Source organism: Lissotriton helveticus, chromosome 8, assembly GCF_964261635.1.
Source record: "Lissotriton helveticus chromosome 8, aLisHel1.1, whole genome shotgun sequence".
Lineage (NCBI taxonomy): Eukaryota > Metazoa > Chordata > Amphibia > Caudata > Salamandridae > Lissotriton > Lissotriton helveticus.
In genome coordinates, this window is record NC_136069.1 from 1626104650 (window position 1) to 1626126468 (window position 21819).

Consider the following 21819-nt stretch of genomic DNA (forward strand, 5'->3'; position numbering starts at 1 on the left):
AGTATTACATGGTAAATAACGAATTCTTAAGGGCCTGTGGCACTGTTTAAAGCGCCACCTACATCTGCATTTACAGATTCGGTATTTTTACCGAGTCTGTATTTACCAATTCGGTCATTTTACCGATTCGGTAAATACAGATTCGGTAAAAATACAGAATCTGTAAATACATGCCCCCTACATTGAAAAAGGCATTTACCGGTCGGTAACGGCCGAATTCGGCCGTTACCGACCGGTAAATGCCTTCCTACATCGGGCCCTTAGTCATCTGCAAACAGTGACTATTGATTAGTATTTGACTTTTTCTTGGCACTTTTTGCCCTAAAAAATAGAAATTCAGATACTTCTTTCCCTTTAATCTATTGTGATGATCGTGGTGTGTTTTTGCTCATTCATTTTTTCTCCATTTTTCTCCATTCTTTTGGTGGCTTATCATGTTGTGTTCTTTACATACAAATTGTTGCCACTGCTTGAACTTTGAAGGTACTTCTCCAGGAATTGCCTGCTGCTTGTGCCATAGCTTCAGGGTTGGGAAGCAATGGCATTTACATTCTAGAGCTGTGGTGCCGGAATGTGTTCTAAACCCTCTCTCACCCTTGCACCTACCCTCTGTATTTCGATGGCTGATATGCTAAGTAGGACAGTCTGAGTCCAGTCATTAAAAGGTTGGGGAACCTATTGGGATTTGTTCTGTCTCATCTTCTCATCTGACATTAACATGATGGAGCAGTAGCATGTGTAGTGTGAGCATTGGCCATTGAGTTTTGAGCCATTAATGTGATTCTCCTCCTACACGTGTTGCATAATAATGCTTGATAAAATAATTGTTCCGGCATTCTAATTTAATATTTTATTCTTCCTCCGATGTAGGCCAACAAAAAGAGGCACTTCAGTACCTGCCTGAGGATGTTGACGGTGTGAAAGAATCTGAAGCAGTCCCCACCAACAGCCAGATGTTGAGCAAGTAGGAGGAAAAAGCTCATACAAACACGGAAGCCAAGTCCACCGGATTCGGCTGGCCAGGCAAGATGACTACTCTGACCTAACCAAAGCTGAATTGAGAATGTAGCTCATCAAAGTGGATCAATCTCATTCCAAACAAATGAAGAGGAGTATGTGGCTACTGTGAAATTAGTGACTGCTTATTTCACAGTGCCATTCGTGTAAGGGAAATCCCCACTCCTTCTGCACTGTATGTAAATAACATATTAGTTGGCACTTCTTGGTAGACTGTAGGAATGCAATATAGATGTTGCCCACCATGCTGGTGACATGGACCATTTCTAAAACTTACCTTCATATTTTGCCTTTTCCCATGCATTTCAGTGAGGTGTGCTGGAATTAAGGATGGATGATGGTTATAAAGTATCTATGGTTAGTGAGAAAATATGTTGCTTTTTCAATGGTGATTTTGTTTAAGAGATGGATTTTCAACAACCACTGCTATGACTTTATATTTTCCAAACTAGAAAGGCTCCTTAAGATGGCAAAAATGATCAAGTTCATGCTGCAAATTTTATTTTGCTCCTCAGCCAAACTGTATGCACACAAGTATTGGAAATGGTCCTTTATGCAGTGCCACCAACAAACATTTTGCCTTCTTCCTCCTACTTTTTACTGAATTTGTTTAGTTGGCATTAGTACTCTGTTCCGCCATGAGCACACTTTCTAGTGTGCTCATGACAGAACCATTCCGTCATGAGCACATGCTCAGGAAATCCCTCTGCTGTAGACAGAGAGGGGTTTCCTTTTTTTGCCTGGGGAGGTGGGGAAGAGCTTCCCCAACCTCCCCAGGCCGATTTCTGTATTTAATTGAAATAACGATCGTGCGCATGTCGTGCTATCGTCATTATAAGGGAATTGAAACTGAAACTTAGTTTCAGTTTCGGTGCTTATGGGGCTATCTCAGCCCCACGAGCACTGAAAAAAATGGGAGGGATATCGTTGGAAAGGGGAGAATCTCCCCTTTCCAATGGTTCCTTTCCCTAGTGGATCCCTGCTTGGGGATCACCGGAAGAGGGTGATCCCCAAGCAGGGATCCACCCACTTGCACCAGGGAGGGGGGGCGGCCCCTTGGGCAAGGGCCTTTGCTCTCCCCATTTTTTGGGGGCACATTAGTCTTTCTGTCCCCCCTGGGGGGCAGATGGCGGCAGTAGCCCCCAATCAGCCACCCGGGGGGGGCAGAAATCCCACTTGACACCAGGGATTTGTTTGATTGACGTTGGGGTGGGGGCTGCCCAAAAAGAACTTGGCAATGGCCCCCCATAAATGTCAGTCTTTCTACCTCCCATTGGGGCAGTAGCCCCAAATCTGTTCCACAGGGGGCAAAAAGCACACTAAAAACTAGGATTTTTTTATTGACGTTGGGGCGGGGGCTGCCCAAAAAGGGCTTGCCAATGCCGCCAACCCCCCAGAGAAATTTCAGTCTTTCTGCCCCCCCCTGTGGTCCGATGGGGCAGTATCCCCCAATCTGCCCCCCGTTGGGGGCAGAAGGTTAACTAGACACCAGGGATTTTATTATTAATGACGTTTGGGATGGGGCTGCCAAAAAAGGGCATGGCAACGTCCCCCCTACAGAAATGTCAGTCTTTCTGCCCCCCCTGGGGGACAGATGGGGACAGTAGCCCCCAATATACTCCACAGGGGGCAGAAAGCCCACTAAAAACCAGTATTTTTTGTATTGACGTTGTGGTGTGGGCTGCCTAAAAGGGCATGCCAATGCCCTCCACCAGAGAAATGTCAGTCTTTCTGCCCCCCCAGGGGGCAGATGGGGGCAGTAGCCCCCAATGTGCCCCCGGTGGGGAAGAAAGCTCAATAGAAAGCAGGGATTTTTTTTCATTGCTGTTGGGGTGGAGGCAGAAAGCCCACTAAAAACCAGGGATTTATTTTTATTGACGTTGGGGTGGGGGCTGCTCAGAAGGGCATGACAATCCCCCACCCCCTCCAGAGAAATGTCAGTATTTCTGCCCCCCAGGGGGCAGACGGGGGCAGTAGCCCCCAATCTGCTACTCATGGAGGCAGAAAGCCCACTACAAACTAGGGATTTAAAAAAAACAAATGTTGGGGTAGAGAATGCCCAGAATGCCCCCACCACTAAAACAATTACCACAGTCGTTCTGCCCCTCCCCAGAGGCATATTGGGGGATTAGCCCCTTATCTGGCCCACCGGGGGGGGCAGAATGCCCACTAGGTCTCAGGATATTTCTTTTTTTTTTATTCAGGGGTGAGGTCAGCCCAGAATGGGCTTGCCAATGCTCACATCAACCCCAAAAAACTGCCACAGTCTTTCAGCCCCCAGAGAGGTGGATGGGGGCAGGTGTCCCTGATCTGCCCAGGGGGGGGGGGGCAAAAAGCCCACTAGGCACCAGCAATTATGGCTTCTTTTATCCGTGGGGGCTGCCCAGAATGGGCCTACTAATGCCCCACTTTCAAAATAATAGCCACAGTCATTATGCCCCCCCTTGGAGGCATATCGGGGCAACCCTCCCCCCGCCCCAATTTCCCCCCATATTGGCAAAAAGCCCACTGGGCACAGACTTTCTTTTAGCAATGTGCTTACCTGTGGATTTTGGGCCCTAGTGTAGCTGGCACTTAGAGAAACCTAGCAAACCTGTACATTTTTGAAAACTAGACACCAAGGGGAATCCAGGATGGGGTGACTTGTGTGCCTCTCACAATGTTCTGTTAACCAGAATCCCATGCAAACCTCAAACTTAGTTTAAAAAACAACAATTGTTCCTCACAATTCTGTGATGGAAAGTTCTGGGATCTGCGTGGATACACAAACTTCCACTCACCCCTGCATTACCCAACGTCTTCAGAGAAAAATGGTACCTCACTTGTGTGGGTAGGCCTTGTACCCACCACAGAAAATTGCCCAAAACGCGACGTGGACACACCAAATTTTCATAGTGAAAACTGACCCTTTTTTGAAAAGTGCCTAGCTGTCGATTTTGAACCCTAGCTCTGTCGGCACCTAGGGAAACCTAGCAAACCTATACATTTTTTAAAACTAGACACACAAGGGAATCCAGAATGGGGTGACCTGTTTGGCTCTCACCAGGTTCTGTTACCCAGTATCCCTTCCAAACCGCAAAATATATTTAAAAAAAACACATTTTCCTCACATTTATCTGGTGGAAAGTTCTGGAATCTGCGTGAATACACATAATTCCACCCAACCAGCATTCCCCAAAGTCGTCCAAGAAAAATGGTACCTCACATGGGTGGGTAGGCCTAGTGCCCATGAAAGGAAACGGCCCAAAATGCATTGTGGACACACCACATTTTACAGTGAAAACTGACACTATTTTGCAAGGTGCCTAGCTGCAGATTTTGAACCCTAGCTCTGCCAGCACCTAGGGAAACCTAGCAAACCTATACACTTTTTTTAAACTAGACACCCAGGGGAATCCAGGATGGGGTGACTTGTCAGGCTCTCGCCAGGTTCTGTTACCCAGAATCCCTTGCAAACCTTAATATTTGTAAAAAAAAACATTTTCCTCACATTTCTGTAGTGGAAAGCTTTGGAATCTGCATGGATCCACCAATTTCCACCCACATCACATTCCCCAAAGTCTCCCAAGAAAAATGGTACCTCACATGTGTGGGTAGGCCTAGTGCCAGTGACAGGAAACAGCCCAAAACACAACATGGACACAACACATTTTCACAGTGAAAACTGACCTTTTTTTGCAAAGTGCCTAGCTGTAGATTTTGAATTCTAGGTCTGCTGGCACCTAGGGAAACCTAGCAAACCTATACATTTTTTAAAACTAGTCACCCAGGGGAATCTAGGATGGGGTTACTTGTCTGGCTCTAACCAGGTTCTGTTACCCAGAATCCCTTGCAAACCTTAACATTTGTCAAAAAAATACATTTGTCTGACATTTCTGTGGTGGAAAGTTCTGGAATCTGTGCGGATCCACAAAATTCCACCAAGCCCACATTCCCCAAGGTCTTTTGAGAAAAAGAGTACCTCACTTGTGTGGGTGGGTCAAATACCCGCGACAGGCAAGGGCCTAAAATCTATTGAGGCGACATCAAAATTACCTATCACAAAACAACCTGGTTTTGCAATGGGGGGTCTCGTGAGTGTCTGGCCCCGGGCTCGGGGACATCTAGGGAAACCTAACAAACCCACACATTTCTGAAAACTAGACACCCTGGAGAGTCCAGCAAGGTATGGCTTACGTGAGTCCCCCAACATTTACCTACCGAGAATCCCCTGCAAACCTCAAATTTAGATGAAAAAATCCCTTTTTTATCAAATTTCGGTGTGGGAAAGTTTGGGAATCTGCGTGGATCCACAAATTTCCTTCTACAAAGCCTTCCCTCAGGTCTCCTGATACAAATGGCACCTCACTCGCATGGGTGGGTCAAGTACCCGTGACAGGCAAGGGCCCAAATTCTATTGAGGCGACATCAAAATTACCTATCACAAAACAACCTGGTTTTGCAATGGGGGGTCTCGTGAGTGTCTGGCCCCGGGCTCGGGGACATCTAGGGAAACCTAACAAACCCACACATTTCTGAAAACTAGACACCCTGGAGAGTCCAGCAAGGTATGGCTTACGTGAGTCCCCCAACATTTACCTACCGAGAATCCCCTGCAAACCTCAAATTTAGATGAAAAAATCCCTTTTTTATCAAATTTCGGTGTGGGAAAGTTTGGGAATCTGCGTGGATCCACAAATTTCCTTCTACAAAGCATTCCCTCAGGTCTCCTGATACAAATGGCACCTCACTCGCATGGGTGGGTCAAGTACCCGTGACAGGCAAGGGCCCAAATTCTATTGAGGCAACATCAAAATTACCTATCGCTAAACAAACTTGTACTGCAAGGAGGGTCCCATGAGTTTTTAGCCCCAGGCTCGGCAGCCACCTATGGAAACCTACCAAACCCACACATTTCTGAAAACCGCACACCTGGGGGAGTCTAGCAAGGTATAACTTGCATTGGTTACCCAACATTTCCCTCTATTTTTTCTCACATTTCTGTATGGGAAAATTGTAGGTTCACCGGGCTGACACAAATTTCCTACCACCCAGCGTTCCCCCAGTCTCCCGATAAAAATGGTACCTCATTTGTGTAGGTAAGCACAGTGGCTGTAACAGGAAATGGCCCAAATCATACTGTGGCGGCTTCAAAATTACCTATAACAAAACTACCTGGTTTTGGGGGGGTCACCTGGGGTTTTGGCCCCAGGCTCACCGCCTTCTAGGGAAACCCACCAAACCCACACATTTCTGAAAACTAGATACCCTGGGGAGTCCAATGAGGTATGGCTTGTGTGGATCCCCTAACGTTCCCATACCCAGAATCACCTGCAAACCTCAATTTCCATGGAAAAAACCCACATTCTCCACATATATATGTATGGAAACACCGCTGCAGTACACATGCCCTACCCCACAGTGTTCTCCTTAGTGTCCTGAGTAAAATCATAACTCACTTGTGTGGGTGTCAAATGCAGAATTGGCTAAAACATATTTTAAATAAAATGTAGCTCTTAGAATTCTCTGCGCTATACCCTTATTTCCTATGTTTTGAGCTCTTCCCAGTCACAGGCAGTTGCCCCACCCACACAAGTGAGGTATCATTTTACTCGGGAGACTGGGGGGAACGCTGTGGGTTAGGACATTTGTGCCGGCACAGTGATTTCACCTAAAAATATGTGGAAAATGTGTTTTTCTCAGATAAATTTGAGGTTTGCAGGGCATTCTGGTTAGGAAAACGTTGAGGGATCCACGCAAGCTATACCTCGCTGGACTCCCCTGGGTGTTTAGTTTTAAGAAGAGTGTTGGTTTGGTAGATTTCCAAGATGGCTACCAAGCCCGGGGCCAAAAGCCCAGGTGACTCCTCTTGCAAAACCAGGTTGTTTTGTGATAGTCCATTTGGATGTCTCCTCCATAGGTTTTGGGCCCTTGCCTGTTGCGGGTACTTGACCCACCCACTCGATTGAGGTATCATTCTTATAGGGAGACCTGAGTGAACACTGGGTGGTAGGAAATTTGTGCATCCACGTTTATTCCAGACCTTTCCCACACAGAAATTCTAGAAAAAAGTGATTTTGTTCAGTAAAATTTGAGGTTTGCCGGGCATTCTGGGTAGGAAAAAGTTTTGGTATCCACGTAGGCCATACCTCGCTGGACTCCCCCGGGTATATAGTTTTCAGAAATGTGTGGGTTTGGTAGTTTTCCAAGATGACCACCGAGTCCAGGGCCAAAAACCCAGGAGATCCCCCTTGCAAAACCAGGTTGTTTCGGGATAGGTCATTTTGATGTCTCCTCAATACGTTTTGGGCCCTTGCCTGTCGCGGGTTCGTGACCCACCCATGTGAGTGGGATATCATTTTTATCAGGAGACCTGAGGAAACGCTGGGTGGTAGGAAATTTGTGGATCCACATGGATTCTAGAACTTTCCGACACAGAAATGTGAGAAAAAAAGTGATTTTTTTCAGCTAAATTTGAGCTTTGCAGGGGATTCTTAGTAGGAAAATGGGGGTTCCGTGCAAGTCATACCTCCCTGGACTCCCCTGGGTCTCTAGTTTTCAGAAATGTGTGGGTATAGGAGGTTTTACTAGATGGCTGCCAACTCGGGACCAAAAACTCAGATGCCCCCTATGTATCTGAAAATGAACTGGTTTTGAAAAAGGGATCCCATGAGTTTTTGGCCCTGAGATCAGCAGCCATCTAGAGAAACCCACCAAACCCACACATTTCTGAAAACTAGAGACCCAGATAAGTCCAGGGAGGTATGGCTTGCGTGGGTCCCCCAATGTTTTCCTACCCAGAATCTCCTGCTAACCTCAAATGTATCTGAAATAATCACTTTTATCTTAAATATCTGTGTGGGAAAGTTCTGGATTCTACGTGGATCTACACATTTCCTACCACCCTGGATTTCCCCAGGTCTCCCAATAAAAATGATAACTCACTCGCATGAGTGGGTCAAGTACCCGTGACAGGCAAGGGCCCAAAACTTATTGAGGAGACTTCAAAATGGCCTATCACAAAACAACCTGGTTTTGCAAGAAGGTTCACCTGGGTTTTTGTCCTGGGTTGGCGGCCATCTTGAAAAACTACTAAACCCATATATTTCTGAAAACTAGACACCCTGGGGAGTCCAGCGAGATATGGCTTGCGTGGATCCCCCAATGTTTTCCTACCCAGAACACCCTGCAAACCTCAAATTTAGCTGAAGAAAATCACTTTTTTCTCAAATTTCTATGTGGGAAAGTTCTGCAATCTATGTGGATCCACACATTTCCTCCCACCCAGCATTCCCTCAGGTCTCCCAATAAAAATGATACCTCACTCGCAGGAGTGGGTCAAGTACCCGTGACAGGCAAGGGCCCAAAACGTATTGAGGAGACTTCAAAATGGCCTATCACAAAACAACCTGGTTTTGCAAGAAGGTTAAACAGGGTTTTTGTCCTGGGTTCGGCGACCATCTTGGAAAACTACCAAACCCACACAGGTCTTAAAACTAGACACCTGGGGGAGTCCAGCGAGGTATGGCTTGAGTGGGTCCCCAAACAGTTTCCTACCCAGAATGCCCTGTAAACCTCACATTTAGCTGAAAAAAGCAAATCTTTCACATATTTTTGGATAGAATCATCATGCAGGCACAAATGTCCTACCCCACAGCGTTCCACTTAGTCTCCCGAATAGAATGATACCTCACTTGTGTGGATGGGGCAAGGGCCTGTGACTGGGAAGAGCCCAAAACTTAGGGAATAAGGGTATAGCACCGAGAATTCTAAGTGCTACATTTAAAAAAAAATTTTTTTTTAGCCAATTCTGCATTGGACACCCACACAAGTTAGGTATCAGTTTACACGGTACACTAAGGAGAACGCTGTGGGGTAGGACATTTGTGCCGCCATGGTGATCCCACAAAAAAATATGTTGAAAATATGTTTTTTTCATCTACATTTGAGGTTTGCAGGGGATTATGGGCAGGGAAATGTTGGGGGATCCATTCAAGCCATACCTCATTTGACACCCTAGGGTGCCTAGGTTTCAGAAATATGTGTATTTGGTAGGTTTTCCTAGATGGCAGCCAGCCTGGGGCCAAAACCCCAGGTGCCCCCCCCAAACCAGGTGGTTTTGTTATAGGTAATTTTGAAGTCTCAACAGTAGGATTTGGGCCATTTCCTGTTGGAGGCACTATGCCTACCCACACAAGTGAGATACCATTTTTATCGGGAGACCTGGGAAAACACTGGGAGGTAGGAAATGTGTGGATCCATGCTGATTCCAGAACTTTCCCACACAGAAATTTGAGAAAAAAGGTGATTTTCTCAGCAAAATTTGAGGTTTTCAGGGGATTTGGCGTAGAAGAATGTTGGGGGACCCATGCAAACCATACTTCGCTAGACTCCTCCAGGTGTCTGGTTTCCAGAAATGTGTGGGTTTGGTAGGTTTTCCTAAATGTCTGCCAAGCCCCGGGCTAAAAATTTATGGGACCCCCTTACAGGTTAGTTTTGGGCAATTGCCTATAGCAGGTACTTGATCCACCCACACAAATATGGTACAATTTTTCTTGAAACACGTTGGGGAACGCAGGGTGGGTGGAATTTTGTGGAGCCATGCAGAGTCCACAACTTTCCACCGCAAAAATGTGAGGAAACTGTGTTTTTTTTGACAATTTTTTAGGTTTGTAAGGAATTCTGGGTAACAGAACCAAGTGAGAGCCTGCTAAGTCACCCCATCATGGGCGCCTAGTTTTGAAAAATGTATAGGTTTGCTAGGTTTCCTTAGGTACCGGTAGAGCTAGTGTTCAGAAACTACAGCTAGGAACTTTGCAAAAAAGGTTAATTTTCCACTGTGAAAATGTGGTGTGTCCATGTTGTGTTTTACGCCGTTTCCTTCCGCTGGCACTAGGCCTATCTACACAACGAAGGGACTATTTTTCTTGGAAGACTTTTAATGTGGGGTGGGTGGAATTTTGTGGATCCACGCAGATTCCAGAATTTTCCACAACTGAAATGTGAGGAAAATGTGTTTTTTTATACATTGTTTACGTTTGCAAGGGCTTATGGGTAACAGAACCTGGTGAGGGCCAGTCAAGTCACCCCATCCTGGATTCCCCTGGGTGTCTAGTTTTCAAAAATGTATAAGGTTGCTAGGTTTCCCTAGGTGCCGGCAGAGCTAGGGTTAAAAAACTACAGCTAGGCACTTTGCAAAAAAAGAGTAATTTTTCACTGTGAAAATGTGGTGTGTCCACGTTGCATTTTGGGCCGTTTCCTGTCGTGGGCACTAGGCCTACTCACACAAGTGAGGTACCATTTTCCTCGGAAGACTTTGGGGAACGTGGGTGGGTGGATGTTTGTGGATCCACACAGATTCCAGAACTTTCCACCACAGACATGTGAGGAAAATGTGGATTTTTTTTACAATTTTTTAAGTTTGTAAGTGATTCTGGGTAACAGAACCTGGTGAGAGCCAGTTAAGTCACCCCATCCTGGATTTCACAGGGCGTGTCATTTTAAAAAATGCATAGGTTTGCTAGGTTTCCCTAGGTGCCGGCAGAGCTAGGGGTAACAAACTACAGCTAGGTACTTAAAAAAAGGGTAATTTTTCACACGTAATGTGTCCACGCTGCATTTTGTGCCGTTTCCTGCGGCGGGCACTAGGCCTACCCACACAAGTGAGGTACCATTTTTCTCGGAAGACCTTGGGGAGCGTGGGGTGGGTACCCAGTCCAAAGATCAGGGCTTGATCCATCACCGTTTTTTAGCTCACTGCACCATCCCAGCTCAGAACTTGGCTATATGCAAATTAGTCTGTTCCTGTCCCAGTGCATGATGGGAACAGGGCAAACCAAACTACCAAGTAAATTCTAGCCAGGTTCTGAGCTGGGATGGGGCAGTGAGCTAAATAACGGTGATGGATCAAGCCCTGATCTTTGGACTGGGTAAGAGTGGTCTGCTTAATTCAGACACTCTGTTCATCACCACCCCCTTTTCTGAATCTATATATCCCCACAACCAGAAAGATACCGCAGATGTAACGCTATATTGATTTCAAACAACTGTCATAATTCGAATAAGTTACAGGTGAAAACGTTCACACAAATTTTTCCTATATTCAACAGTTAGTTTTCTACATTGAAACCTTGAAGGATCTACACAAATGAACCCTTGCTTAATTCAAAATGTTGTCTATTTTTCTAAAATGTATAGCTGTCCAGGATCCATTATTGCTCTCATACCCATTCCTACCATTAACTGGAAAGAGGTTAAAAGCACAAAAAATAGAAAAAATAGGCTAAGTCCCAGAAAATGCCAAAACTGTGTAAAATATTTTGGTTTTCTGACTAAAGTATGCTTGTCCCTGAAAGCTGGGAAGATGGTGATTTCAGCCCCACAAGCCCGTTTTTGATACAATTTGCAGGGAAAAAACCCAGGCGCTTTCATCTGTAGACCTTTTTTCTCATCCCCCACCCCCAAAAAAAGAAATAGCTGTATTTTGGCAAATTTTTGGGTCCCCTCCAGGGGACTCCATAAACCCTGGGTACCTTTAGAATCCCCATGATGTTGGAAAAAAAGGACGCAAATTTGACATGGATACCTTATGTGCTCAGAAATGTTACAGGGACCTAAGAACGAACTACCCCAAATAGCCAAAAAAAGGCTTAGCAACAGGGGGGTGGGGGGAGGCCTAGCAGCGAAGGGGTTAAAATGCCTATGCTCTCCCTTATACACATAGTATGAGTGGTTTAAACCTATTTGACACAATTTATTTACCTGTATTTCCCTTGCAGAGTAGTATACCATATACCCAGGGCCTGTAAATAAAATGCTACCAGTTGGCCTGCAGCACTTATTGTTCCACCCACTTAAGTAGCACTCTGAAACATGTCCCTGGCCTGCCATTGCAGCCTGAAGGCAGTGTTGCAATCCCATGTTGACTTGGCATTTAAAACTCCTTACCAAGCCTTAAACTCCCCTTTATTACATATATGTCACCCCAAAGGTAGGCCCTAAGTAGTCCATAGGGCAGTGTGCCGTGTAAGTAAAAATGTAGACATGTACTTTTAAGTTTCAAATGTACTGGTAGTGAAAAACTCCCCAATTTGTTTTTCTGTCATTGCTGGGAGGTCTACTCACCTAATAGGTTAAAATGGGAATTCCCTATTACATGTAATAAGCTATAATTCCAAATTGAGAAGATGTAGATCTGTCATGTTTAGTTTCAATTGAATTGTAATGACAAATCTTCTTTAATGGCAAAGTCGAATTCATTATTACAATTTTGCGAATGCCACTTTTACAATTTGCCTTTTTCCTGCTCTTAGTCCTGTGTGCCAGCAGCCTATCTCTTATACAGCTCTGGGGAGGAGGACAGCTGGACTTTGTGCATTCCCTATAGACAGCCACAAACCATGGGAGCTTAGGTGTATTTGATGAGCCATTCTGGGAGGATGGGAGGGAGGAGCTGGGCACAGCCTTACACTTACACCTAAATAGGCTCTGTCCTGTCCCTGGACAAACGGTTGCATACCCCCTGTAGTGTGGCTGGAGCCGGGACTGGAAGGAAGGGCCTCTGTGAACTTCAAAGTCTCTTATTTAAAGTGTCCCCTACTGCAAAGGCACTATGGGATATAAGAACTAGACCTCAATCCCTACCACTTCAGTTCACTTCTTTACTTGTGGATACTCTGCCAAGAAGGACTGCTGTGCTGCTGAAGGACTGGTACTCTACTTAATTGCTGCTCTGGAAGATCTGCTTTCTTCCTGTGCTGACATGCTGCCTGCTTCCATCCTTGTCTGGGGAGGAAGAACCGGATCTGCAACCCCCATCTTGAACCCACGGCCTCAGAGTGACTCAAAGAGCTAGCCTGCTGGCCTCCTGATCTGAGCCTCAGGGAAATAACAGGCTCCCCACAGTTCCTGGACCCATCTTCAATGACCTCCTGACTCCCAAGAGGCTCTTCTCAGGCCCTGGGCCCTTGGAAAAGGCCTTTCTGCTTTATAAGTCAAGGTTTTGGGCTCTGTGTCCCTTAATTAAAAAAAGAATATTCCCTGATCCTTATTGGTCTTCCTGTTCCCGCCCGGGAGGCAGATAAGAGGATTTTACCCCTATCTGCCCCGGGGCGGGTGGGAGGGGGGTCAGAAAGCTGAATGGGCACAGGGATTTTTGTTTTATATATATATGGGGGTTGGGCTGCCCAGAATGGGTTTGCTAATGCCCCCAACCCAACAAAACTTGCTCCAGTCTTTCTGCCCCCCCCCCCCTGGAGGCTGATAGGGGTAAAATCCCCTTATCTGCCTGGGGGTGGGGGGGGGGTCAGAAAGACCAATAGGCATCAGGGAATATTTTTTTTAATTAAGTGGTGTGGGCGCCCAGAATGGGTATGCCAATGCCCCCACCATGCTCTCAAAAAACCACAGTCTTTCTGCCACCCCCAGGAGACAGATGGGGGCAGTAGCCCCTGATCAGAAAGCACACTAAGCACCAGTGATTATGCTGGCTTTTTTTATGCGTGGGGGTGGGGGATGCCCTGAGTGGGCATACCAATGCCTCCACTCCCAAACAAATAGCCACAGTCTTTTTGCTCCCCTTTGGGGCATAACGGGGCAAACCCCACTAGGCACAAACTTGTTTTCAGCAATGTACCTACCTGTGGATTTTGGGCTCTAGCGCAGCCGGCACACAGGGAAACCTAGCAAACCTGTACATTTTCTAAACCTAGACATCAAGGGGAATCCAGGATGGGGTTACGTGTGTGCCTCTTACCAGGTTCTGTTACTCACAATCCATTGCAAATCTCAAACTTTGTTTAAAAAACACATTTTCATCACATTTCTGTGATGGAAAGTTCTGAGATCTGTGTGGATCCACAAAATTCCACCCACCGCGTATTCCCCAAAGTCTTCTGATAGAAATGGTCCAGCACTTATGTGGGTAGGCCTAGTGCCCACATCAGGGGACATCCCAAAAAGCAACATGGACACACCACATTTTTACAGTGAAAACTGTCCCTTTTAGGCAAAGTGCCTACCTGTAGATTTTTTAACCCTAGCTCTGCCAGCACCTAGGAAAACCTAGCAAACCTATAATTTTTTTTGAAAACTAGACAACCAGGGGAGTCCAAGATGGGGTGACTTGTCTGGCTTTCACCAGGTTCTATTACCCAGAATCACTTGCAAACCTTAAAGTTTGCAAAACAAACAACATTTTTCTCATAAACCTATAGAATCTGTGTGTATGCACAAAATTCCACACACCGCACATTTCTTGAAGTCTTCCGATAAAAATGGTACCTCACTTGTGTGGGTAGGCCTATTGCCGGCAACAGGAAACGGCCCAAAACGCAATGTGGACACCACATTTTTACAGTGAAAACTGACCCTTATTTTGCAAAGTGCCGAGCTGTAGATTTTGAACCCTAGCTCAGCCGGCACCTAGGGAAACCCAACAAACCTATAACATTTTTAAAGCTAGACACCCAGGGGAATCCAAGATGTAGTGACATGTCTGGCTCTCACCAGGTTCTGTTACACAGAATCTCTTGCAAACCTCAAACTTTGTTAAAAAAACAACACATTTTCCTCACATTTCTCTGATGGAAAGTTCTGGAATCTGCATGGACATGACTGCAGCTTCTGCTGGGGATCCAGGATCCTACGGCGGTTGCAATGCAATGCAGTCAGTGATCTGCAATATGCTTGTGGTGCCTCTGCGGCACCGCAGAACATATTACAAATTGGCTGTCCACCACCCTTTTCATGGCGGTGAGCCTGCCATGAAAAGGGTTGTAGAGAGGCAACAAAGGGGGCCCCCTGCCACTCTGGGCATGGGGGTGCATGCAGGGCAGGGGGCAAATGTAGTACTCCTTTGAATTTGCACACACTGTTCCCAGAGGGTGTGGCATAATGCCATACCTTGCAAAAAGTTGCAGTTTGTGCTCTGACAGTGCATCTGCATGTTAGGCTCTACTATGAGGTTAGTATACCACCGCTGTCAGACCGCCACAACACCGGCCGCCAGACTAGAAATGAACTCTTAATCCTCCGGGGGGTGAACCATGGCTTTGGTGGTCCTACAGTGGATGGTGCATTGGCACCACCACTGTAGGACAGCCATTATCATAATATGGCCCTTAGACCTCAGAAGATAACATAAGAACACACACTAGTGTCAAGGGAATTTATCAGAATACAATCAGGAGAGTGGGACAAATGTGTGACCAGTGTGAAACTAAACCTCTTAATACTATCTGAAATCATTTGTCCAAACTGTCCCATTATACGGCAGGATTATCACAGATGTATTAAAAAACTTACAGAATATAGATCGTGATCTTGAATTTGACCGATTAGTAACATTGGATGTTGAAAATGTGTATACTAAAAGACAACAAGCAGCAAGAAAAGTCATAGTAAAGGTACCGAATATTCATCCTAATTCTATGCAGGCATCAACCAAATTCATGTGCCAGTTAGCATTGAAAAAAAATCTGTGATGGTGTCTTGCTATCAGGCAGCTTTTAGTTGTTCTCGGTGACCTGTTGTGGACAATGAGTAGAATCCTAACGAAGGTTCAAGTTAAATATCTTATGTAGTGTGAAATACAGAATAACAATACCAAAGAATCCAACGAAAAATTATAAAAAAAGGGGAGGGAAAAATGGAGAGAAGGATGACTGAAATATAATAAAATTGCAAGTAATTTGCCAACAAGTGATACCCCCACACAGATTCCCAAATATATATATATATATATATATATATATATATATATATATATATATATATATATATATATATATTTAGAAAATGTATTAATGAGGCAATGAAAATAACAACAATAAAACAGCAATGGCACATGTAGGCATTTTGTGGACAGCAGCACAACTTACAGTGGGCTTTGGGCCAGACAATTGCTTACAATTATATGGCTTTCTTGTCAGATTCATGTTGCTTCTTATTCAATCGCTTTCCTTTCACTTCTTGTGTTTGTCCCAGCCCTGGAGGATAGCTTTTTTCTCATGTTTTTGGATGGATGATTTATGTCCGTCCACTGCTCACTTTCTGAGAATTACCTTTTTCTATCAGCACCTCGTGGGAGCGCATGTGTTTTCTTGCTGTCTCCCTCATGTGCTGATTCCCCCCTTAATTACATGACCCCCGGATGTTTCTCACTCTCCCCCATTCAGCTCTTTAGTTGCTTCCCCCAATCCTTCCTGATCTTTTTTTTAGCGTTTTGTTTTTTAAACTTCCACCTCCTCAACCACCTCCCTATCACTCCTCAGTGCAGTTAACTCCCCCCATCTGCTCTCCCACTGCAATCTTTAAAAAAACAAGTTTTTTTAAAGGGCCTGGTAGCTGCAATTTGCTGCCAGGCTGCTGCTTTCAAAAATGCACTTTCACACATGTTTTAATGATGTTTTCTTAATTACTGCTCCAAGATTGGCAGCTGTCATATTGAAACGGTAAATATAAATTAAGTATCACCAAAAATGTTGTCATACAGTGATCATGTCTGTAGAGCCGGTTTATATTCCATTTCTAATACTACCACAATAGTTTATGAAATAGGATATTGTTTCAGACACCTCCATTTAGGCTTGAAAACAAAAAAAGGGGAAGCAAGGCATTTGCCAGCACAGGAGTAGAACTGAAGAGTCAGAACCCTAATTTACCTAATGCTGACTACTTTATCAGGCACAATCAGGTGAGAGCATAGAGAGGCCAGTAGTTGAAGTCATCAAATCTTCCACTAGATTAGGTGCCAGAAGTAGATTATGGGCCGGTTCTGACTAGCTAACAGGCTCTTTGAGCCTGTCGGAAGCCAGCCGGAATGACCGGCCGGTTTTAATTCCAACCGGCTGCATCATAATCCTCCGGTCGGAATTTAAACTTACGATGTCGGTCATAAAGCCTCTGCTCTAATTTCGGAGGCTTTTCGACCGACAGCATATACAGCCCCTAGGTGTGGATGCAGAATATCAATAGCACTTAAAAGTGAAATAGTAACTGTCATTATATCAACATTTTGATTGTTGATGGGAAGACATATTATTATTATTCTTCAATTACCTAAACATTGTGGATTTTAATATAATTCAGCTGTTTTTTGGTTTATAATGTTTAATTTATTTTATTAATGTTTTAAAATTTTCTTTATTTTTGTAATTTTTTTATTCTAATTAAATGTGTAATGCTAAGGTTCTTGAAAGGCTAGGTTCCATAGGGTATTGTGTGGCAATACATTTTTTATATTAATTAAACTATTTTGTTTCAGTTTTAATTATGTTTAAAAATATCATATATGGTATTTATTTTTCTGGATGTTGGTTGGTATAATGGTTCTGGGTGGATAGTGTTTTAAAATGTATATTTGTTGCTACAAATATTTGTTTGTGTATATATATTTCTATATATATGTATCTATATTTATATATAGATACATATATATTATATATATATATATATATAGTATAATATAGTATTTGAGATATGTTTTTTTTAAAGAAATACATTTTATATTGAACAAATTAGTAATCAAATATTTTAACAGTGTGCTTGTTATTTAAAATACATTTTTATTTGAATTGATTGTTATAAATTTATAGTTAACATTTCGATGAAGAAATTATTGTTAGTGGTTAGATAATATTACATTTCTTGAAATCATTGTATTGATTCTACCTACATAGTTTAAAATATTTTAAAATATTTTTTCTATTCTGTAAATCTGATTCCTCCACTTTTCCCAATGTTGCTTATTTAGAGTTAAAATACTACTTTTAGCCTGTTATCGGCTAGCACTTTTACCAGTGTTGCTTACTTTGGAATTGGATTAATATATTTGAGCCCCAAAATATATGCTTTTCCCTAATGTTATTTGGACTGCAGAAAAGTAAAATTGAACCCACTATCTATATGCATTTTTTCAATGTTAGTTGCCTCAATTTTTTCAAATATCATACATGTTTAATTTTATGCACCATACTGTCGAGTATCTCCTACAAAAACTATACAGGATCTGCGTGTTTGGACAGCATTCACTGTAGGATTGGTGTCCGACTGATTCTGAACACCCCCACCGTGTATGTTGGCCTTTTGTGTCAGCTAGCTCACACTGCCACTAGAATTTCATCTTACCAAGGAGAGAATAGTTCTTGGTAACCATTGAACATGACAACCCCGATCCCTGTGCAGGCACGGCCCGTGTAGGGCGTTCCACCGGGCGGTGACATCAGGTGGGGGAGGGGCAGGGCGGGGGGTTGTAAAATGCAGGATACGGACGATTTCATGTAAGTCCTGAAAAAAAAAACAACGAATTTTGTTGTGCGCGCTACATCGCCAAAATGTGATGCAGGGCGGGCAACAAAATTTATATTATTTATTTTTTCCAGTACGTACCTGAAATCTTCCGTATCCCATATTTTACAACCCCCCACCCTGCCCCTCCCCCGCCTGACATCTCCACCCGGTGGAATGCCATACACAGGCCGTGCCTGTCAGTCTGGATCGTGGAAACAATATACTACCTTTCACTGAGTCACTCGTGAATACTAAGTCTGTCTTAGGGAGATACACAGAATAAACAGGCTGGGCGTTTTCAATGAGTATTTATTGAACAGTTGTTATTCTTGTGAGAAATAGACGAGCTGCAACAACCGTTAGACAGTAGCAGATATATAGGATTAAAAGCACTATGAAAGTGAACAATTGGTAAAGCAGAATACATACAAGTATATATAGTACATAATAAAAAAGATACATACTCCTATGATGCCTCCCTAACTAGATGTACCTAAGAGTACCTAGCATGTATGTAGGTGTAAAGCCAAGAATACCTCTAGGATAAAGTCAACCACTTTACTTGAAGTTAGAGACTGTCGGACCCCGTCCTGGTCTTGAGCTGGAGTGTCTGCATGCAGGAACTTCAGCGTCTCTGGTCAGTGTGTCATCCCAGGAAATCATGGTCTCCACTGTCTATCTTAGGAAGATGTGTTGTATATATACCCATAGGTCTCCCCTGGGGTCCTACCTCGCTGTATTACTGTGTCGGACTTAGGATGGCGTCGGTCATGAACATTATACATAGATATTATACAGGAGATGATAGTCCTGTTGCACTTCCAAGATTCCTCATGCATAATGTATGAGATTTCGAACTAGGGAAAACCTGCATTCCGAATGCAGTGTCGTATCTATGTAATAGGTCAGTCCCTGTAAACCATTGTGTATGAAATGTAGGGAAGAATATAGGTGAAGGTTACAATGTTACTTGGGCCTATATCAGTGTACCTATATGGAATATGATGGATAACCATCGTGTTTTGGGAAACACATTCTACAGAGGCAACCCGCCTACAACACCTTATGTTTTTTATGCAGTACTACTGCTATTCAACCTTCAACAACTAGACTGCTAGCTTCATGTCATTCATCTGTCTTTTCACCTCTGCCATCTTGACCCCTTCAGTCTACTCATGCAGGAATTTCTACATGATTTCTAAATTTCCTAATCCACGTGCCAGTATAATATCAAGAGGGGATACAATATTTTCTGAGATAAACATGTATTCACTTCTCTCTACATTATATAATTTTGTTCTGCATTTTCAATGTAAGCTTTTATATAAAGAGTGACACGTACAAAAGTGGGAAGAATTTTCATGTAAATTTAAAGGGTCCCAGTGCAGAATAGTGCCATTTTCTCATAAAGTTAGCAGCGTCTTATCATCCTTCATCCACATTTACATATACAGTGCAATTATCTGTATCCTCATTGCATCAAGCCCAATAAACACACAATTAATTTTACAGTTGTCTATAAATAATGAATAAGGGAGCATTACATGATATCATAAATGCATCTTCACATATATAGGTGAGGGTGACATAACCTCTTTTCAGACAACACCTACGGCTCACTTCCATTGTTGTAAACATCATACCTCTGGGTATGGGGTAGTTCCCAAGATTATCTGTTCCTTATAATCAGCACATAGTTCACAAATCTAGATTTGATGTCAATAATACACGGAGTTCCTCATCCAAATTATGGCCCAAAGGTTGTGAGCCCAATGATCTTTGACTCATATTTCCGCAACTCCAACTCATGTTCCTCAACCTGTGGGTGTGGTTTAATGTGCTTCACCTCATAGACTCTAAAACCTATAAGATCTCCATTGTGGACATCTCAACAGTGTTTGGCCATAGGGCAATTTCTGTCTTGATTTTTGATGGCCCTTATATGCTGTAAAATCAGAATTTTCGCTCTGTTGATGGAACTTCCAACTTATATCATCTGACATCTACACGGCAATAGATAGAGAATAAAAACTGTATCATATGTAATCCTTACAGCAATGTCTCTAGTTTTGCCTTCAAATGTCTCATATTCCTTTTTGTTCACTCCATAGAGACATGCTTTCCATTTGTCACATCTCCAAAATTCTGTATTTTTATTTACTAGCCAATTTCCCTTTTCTTTAGATATATACATGCTACTTGTGAGCATATTGCTTAGTGCTATGGCTCTTTTATATGTGATTTTGGGGTGTAGGTTTAATTTGTCCTTTATATGTTCATTATGCTGGAGGATTTGCCAATTCTTTTCTAAAATTGATATTATCTGTTGGTGTTCCTTATTATATTCCGTAGTGAAGCTGATTTGAGGCTTATTGCTGTCTAAATCATTTCTCAATCCTGTATCTGGAAGTTCTCTTTGGTACGTTCTATATAACAGGTTGTCCCACTTTTGGGAATACACCTGTTGGCAAGCTTCAAGGAGCATTTTCTCGAGGTAATCCCTCTTTAAAAATCGCTCAATCATCATATCTGCCTCATTATCAAATTCTTTATTAGAGTAGTGGATCATTCCTGCTTATAGTAATTGACTATAGAGGGTACTCCACTTCTAAGCCTTGGGATGCCCACTGTTGATGTGCAATATTGAGTTACTCACAGTCTCCTTGTGAAAGATCCATGACTGTAGTTTGCCATTCTCCACTACAGAGTTACATAAAGAAAGTCTATTCTAGTTGTGTTCAATGTAGCAGTTAATTGAATATCCACTTAATTGTTTCATTGATTCGCATGAGGAAGACATTCACCTCACTGTAACGAGAGGAGCACCAGGAGGGCTCTCTCCGACTCTTTTAAGTAACCTTTTAAAAATCTAGTTAATTTTAATTTGTGTTGCACGCTATTTGTACCGCCATTTGTACCGACATTAATTGCGCTTTGCACAAACCCTACCTGTCCCTTAGTCCCCGGTCCACCGCCAATTATTTGGTTTGAGTGGAGGGACGCGGGACTATACAAACGGGCACCGGAAGTGACTCACGACTTCCGAGCCCTAACCAGCCAATCAGCTTGCGCTGCTCCCGGCCCACACACCTTAAAGGCAGATGCCTTTCGGGACGCACTGCAGATTCGCATGAGGAAGACAGTCACCTCACTGTAATGAGAGGAGCACCAGGAGGGCTCTCTCCGACTCTTTTAAGTAACCTTTTAAAAATCTAGTTAATTTTAATTTGTGTTGCACGCTATTTGTACCGCCATTTGTACCGACTGTAATTGCGCTTTGCACAAACCCTACCTGTCCCTTAGTCCCCGGTCCACTGCCAATTATTTGGTTTGAGTGGAGGGACGCGGGACTATACAAACGGGCACCGGAAGTGACTCACGACTTCCGAGCCCTAATCAGCCAATCAGCTCGTGCTGCTCCCGGCCCACACACCTTAAAGGCAGATGCCTTTCAAGACACGCAGCAGACACGTGCTGCGGGCGCACCGCAGGCACGCCTAAGGCAAGCCCGTCTGCGCCAGTCCACGCCCGACC